Raw genomic sequence first — 6,000 nt, 5'->3', positions numbered from 1 at the left:
GCTTCATTACCTTCTCCCACCATGGTTCCGACATCTGCGCAGTTCGAGGTCCCAAGTTTGGCGACACTAAGAATAATATTTCCAAAGTCAATTTCTCATTTATGAATTATTATAATTAAAAACTTCCCAAAAGAAAAAAGAAGAAAGAAAAGAAAAAGAAAAAAAAAAGGTAGAATGACTCAAACAACTCAGATTTCAAAAAGGGAAACATTTTTTGAATAAACAAGTTAATTAATTTTATTAAGTATCTTTTGACAAATTTGAAAAAAGGAAAAAAATCTAATAAGCAAGTAAATTAATTATCAAAAGGGAAACAATTTCAAAAAAAATAAATTGAATTTTTAACCTATGTACATCGGCAGTGGCTTACCTGACAAAATTAGTTTTAAAATTAGTTGATTTGAACCTATAACATCTTACAAAAATGCACATATTCTAAATAATTAATTATAATTATAATTAAATATTTATATCTAATTAAAACATTAAAATGAATATAATTTTATAAACACAAATATTAAATAAATAATTTAACCTATATTGTTTTTAAAAGTATAGTTATGAATTATTTTTATATAATTTATAATTATTTTTATTAAAAATATTATTTAAATAACCAAATTTAATATATTTTTTAAACTTTTTATTTAAAAATCCTTTAAATATAACATATGAGTTTTTATTCTTGAATAATTTTTTTGTGCATTCCACACTCTTGTCTTGATTGTCATTCGTGCATCGAGTTGTCTGACAGGAGCTTACGCGTGCGGAGTACCAACTTGAGATAACAATTTTTATAGCTCTCCATATTATAGTTCAAAATGTGCACAACTTCATCGATGTTGGTTGCTATAGCTATATGCCCGTCTCATAGGCCTCGACTTGCGTCAACTCTATTCGGGGTCCTCTGTCGGCCCATCCTTTCCAAACTTGGCCAAGCAATGACTGGAAATCTTCATCGAGCTGCCACAATTCTAGGATAGAAAGTCCTCCCTTTGTCACTTGGAACTATAGTATTGACGACAATTATTAAAAGAATCGGAGGCTTGGGCTTGCCCTGCCGCTGCTTTTCACATATAGGTTTGGTGGGGGTGGTGCAACTTTTGTGTTCAAGTACTTCTGCATGCAAGGTAAGCAAACTCGTTGTCATTGGACAATGCCTTTGGTAGCAACACATCTGGATTATTCCTAGCCGAGTAGCTAATCTCAACATTGGGCCTCTTCATCTGCTCCACGGTTCCTTTATGACCCTCCTTTGCTTTTCACTCTGGCTTGGTTCGCTTGCTTTTGTTATTGGCCTTTTCCAATGCTAATGGAGACCTCTCTACGATTCTATTTTTTGGGCCTTTCTCCTCCCTCTGTCTCTCTTGCCTATTAGCCATGTATCACCCATCTTGCTTTATTCTTAGTTGGCTTCCCTCCTTTTCTCTCTAGTAGTCATTTGTTTCTTTTCTTGATTGTTGCCATCCTTGCATATTTGTCTCTCTTTCCCATTTTCCTTACATGTGGCTCTCATTCTAGATTTTGAAGTTTGCACCTCTCCTCTCTTGCCCCTATTTCCTCCTTTCTTTTCTAGCCTCTCCCCCATGCCTTGTCAACATGTCTATGTCCACAAGGGGGCAACCTATTACTAAGAACAACCCAACTGGGCCAATACACATATACACTGCGATTTGGAAGAAACCGTTCCCTAGTTTCATGAGCTCATCCTGAGACCCATCCAGGATGAATTCACCCATGTTGAGGGAGAAGGAACTTCCCGCATACATAAACTCTTGGACACGAAGGTTCTTGCTGAGATGGTAGATTGGGTACTAGATATTGGGCACACATGTGGACGCTTCAACTAGTACATGCACATAGTGGATTTATATTGGCATATGAAATTCCTCCTTGGTAGAATCCTATTGGACAGGTTCAAGCATCAGACATATCTCCTCCACTTTATCGAGCACTTGCATCATTACATGAAGTATCTGGATCAAATGATGGAACACACAGAGCAACACCTTGGCATCCCACCACCTACTGGAGGCATTCTAAGCGACAACAAGGAACCCATCTAGGTTGCAGCAACAAATTATAATCCCCCCACTTAGTTTCCTAATTGTCTTTGGTTTACTCGTTTCTCGTTGCTATTGTTTATTTCCAAGGCTGAAGAGGCCTGCATTTCACTCCTTGTATATTTAATTTTGGCTTTCTAAATACTTTGATATCTTATACTTCTTTATGAAAAAAATAATTTTTGGCTATAGTTTAGTTTTCCAAATGAAAAATTAACCTATAATTTTCAAAATCTTCATGTACATTCTTATTATACCTGTCGCAGGCATGGTATTACGCATTCAGTGTTTCTTGGTATTACACATTTTTTTTTTGTTGAAGCAAGAGTCGGACCTTCTATTTCATTAATTAGTAAATAAAATACATAAAATACAACGTTCCACGAGGCGCTGTGGACCAAGGAAAAACCAATCTCAATTTGTTAATGGGCCAAAGGCAAAAGCCCCGACCCCTACAAACAAAACCTCAAAAACTCTCAAAAGAAAAACAAGGCTGAAGCCGGCTAACGAGAATAAAGAATCAGACCCGAAGAGGAACAAATGTACCAATCTGTACGGATTTCATGTCTGAATAACTCACAAACCCGCGAACCTGTAGAATGTACAAAAACGACGATACCCGCCAAGAACATTTCGCACCCCACCAAGAATAAAATGCATTAACGCCTCCGGCCATCTTCCTGACTAGCATCTTTAATCTCAACCATCGAACATCCTCGTTCGATCCAACAGTTGTGGCTGATTTCGCGGTACTTAGTAGCACGACGCTTACCCACATGGACCCACCAACATGCTCGATCGATCCCAACCGTAGATCCGCCTTGCTTAATATGATGGCTGAGGATCATATCACACAGGTCTACATCACCGAACAATAGCGTGCGATGAGGGTTGTATTCTAACCGACCCCTATGCCACGTATAGCTCACTGAATGGAATCACTCCCATTTCGGAAAAACCACTTCCCGCTTGCAAGGCCTGCGATCATCGAAAAACTACCCCAAACACGGTATTCCGTTCAAAGAAGGAAAACCCAGGGTTTTGAGGTCGCCAGGAATTCTCGGATTCTGGCCTCTTCCCACATCTACTCTACCTGAACCAACGAAAGATGTAACTCCTGCCATCTTGTCGATTATCCAAGAAACAGAGCCTCCCGGGCTGCTACCACCTGGAGCCTCTATGAATGTACTTACCCGGGTTGCGAAGGCCGACAATGGTCTGCAACCCACAAAAGACCTGACTGTGAAAAAATCGCTAATCATAAAGCAATTGAGTCATCTGGACCCCGCCTCCATGGCTCTGTTTCGAAACACCATCCTATCTTCATTTGCCTGGTCATAACAATTCGCCTTTAATCTGTTCTGAGGCAACTCTTGCCAACTCATCGCAACCCTATTTTATGTACAGATCACTCCTTGATTGGCCAGAAGATCCGCCAAGGCCGATCTTCGCACATGTTTAAAACTTACTGTTCGAAGGCACTGGAGGTGACTCTGAATCCATTGAAAGACCTCGATCAGCCTCCAGTTTCTTGAGGCTTTTTCTAGCTTCATACCCAAGTTGATTCTCTTGATTGAGTTAATGATTAACTCTGAATCAGCTTCAACAATCACATTTTGGCAGTTATCCTGTTCTAGGAAATCTAAACATTGCTCCATAGCCATTAATTCCGCCATATTGTTGGTGGCTCTTCCTAAATGGCAATAGAAGATGAAAAGAATGCTTCCATTCTCATCCCTTAACACCCCTCCATAACCGGCAGTGCCCGAGTTGCCTTTTGAAGCCCCATCAATGTTGTATTTCAAAAAACCGGTAGGGGGAGGATGCCAGAAATCTTGCTTAGAATCCTCAATTCTGCTACTGAAGGTGGGTTCTTAGGGAGATTTTGCACTATAGTGCCAACCGTCTCCTTAAGCTGTTTTAAGATCTGCTCATAAAGGCGTTGGGATGGCTTCTTTTCATTCTTGAAGATTCTATTGTTCCTTTCTTTCCAAACATTCCATATAATGAATCTTGGTGTGAGAGCCCATGCTAAGCCAAGAACTTCATAATCTGAAAAGTTTCTTCTTCAGTTGTTTAGGGTGTTGATAATACTCCCTTTGTCTCTATCAGTCTGTTGGAAAATGGTGGCAAAATAATCCCACAACCTGGAGGTAAAAATGCAATTGTTGAGAAGGTGCTCCATTGTTTCCTCTTGGGCTTCACAGAGCTGGCATCTAGAAGGCCCCAGGACACCCCTCTTCTGAATGTTATCCTAGGTCAAAATTTTCCTATGTTGAACCAGCCACATGAAGAGTTTAATTTTCATCCAGCCTTGATGCCTCCATAGGTCTTGCCAAATCCTATCCGGAACATGGGAATCCAGTTCAAGGAGTATGAGTTTTTCCTCCTTAAGATTAAAGGTACCCTCATTATTGTTGCCCCATCTCAGTTGGTCATGCCCCCTGACACTAAAATCTTCCTTTGATCTAACATTTTCTTTAGTGTCTCTACTTTAGCTTTCAGGGGGCTGTCATTCCTAAAATCAAAGTTCCTCCAAGTTCTCCATTTTCCTATACTGATGGTTTGGTCCCAAAAATCTTTTACCTTAGATAACCCTTTAGTATCTGTCTCTTCCTTGAGGTCCCCCAAGTCCTCTTTTAATAGTATAGGTTCTTGTTGCCATTTATCCTCCCAGAATAAAGCTAAGTCTCCCTCTCTGATTTCCCAGAAGCTGTTTTCTTGTACTAAGCCCCTGTTCTCCCAAGCCTTATTCCAAATGTGTGAGCCCTTTATATTTCCAAACATCCTTATGTGATCATTACTTTGCCAAGTGCTTGCATATTTTTCTTTCCAAATAATAACCCACTGAGCCTCTGGGTCTTTTACCCAACGCCACCATAATTTTGCCCCTAAAACCTTGCTTAGAATCTCAGTATCATCCAATCCAAGACCCCCATGGTTTTTAGGTTTGCAGATTTTTTCCCAGGTTACAAAGGCCCATTTCTTTCTTTCTTCCCCCTTACCCCAAAGAAAGTCTCTTTGTATGGTTCTGAATTGTTGCAGGACTCCTTTTGGTGTTGGGAGAGCTGATAGCATGAAGATTGGGATTGATTGAAAGACAGCCTTTGTGAGCACCAACCTCCCAGCCAAGTTTAAAGATCTAGTAGTACATTTCCTGATTTTATCTTGCAACTTATTAATCACCGGCTCCCAGATGCTCTTGTGTAAAGGTTTAGCAGTTAGAGGAACTCCCAAATATTTTGATGGGAGGATCTCCCTTTGAAAGCCCAGAATTTTGGAGATATTCCTCTGAATAGCAATATTAGTATTAAAGAAAAAAATCTTAGATTTGGAGAGATTAACTTCCATACCTGAAGCCATGGCAAAGTCACTCAGGATTTGCTTATACGCAAGAGCTTCTTTGACCGTGGGGATTCCCTACAGCATGGTATCATCAACAAATTGTTGATGAGTCAAGGCTTGTCCATTATCAGAAAGTTGGAGACCTTTGATCTTACCAACTTCTTTTGCATGCTTGATAGACCGACCCAGTCCTTCCATCATGAGGATGAAGAGAAAGGGAGAGAGTGGGTCTCCTTGCCTGAGGCCTCTTGAAGGAATAAAAGTCTCCGAGGGAGAACCATTAACCAAAATTGAAAAGCTGGAAGAAGTAACCAGGGCCATGACCCATCTAACCCAGTTGTGATCAAACCCAAAAGCAATAAGAACTTTCCTGATATAGGTCCAATTCAGCTTATCATAAGCTTTGGCTATGTCCAATTGCATGATCATTCCAGCCTTCCTATTGCTATTTAGAGAGTGCACCACCTCATGTGCTTGAATGATGTTATTGAGAATTTGTCTACCTTCCACATATCCAGATTGTTCCACAGAAACTAGGGTAGGAAGAAGAGGTTTGAGTCTATTGGCCACAACCTTGGATATTATCTTGTAA

The sequence above is a fragment of the Pinus tabuliformis genome, chromosome 4_1 (genome assembly GCF_031772625.1).
Source record: "Pinus tabuliformis cultivar Carrire ecotype Pingquan chromosome 4_1, CPIR1, whole genome shotgun sequence".
Lineage (NCBI taxonomy): Eukaryota > Viridiplantae > Streptophyta > Pinopsida > Pinales > Pinaceae > Pinus > Pinus tabuliformis.
Note: the sequence above shows the minus strand (reverse complement) of the source record.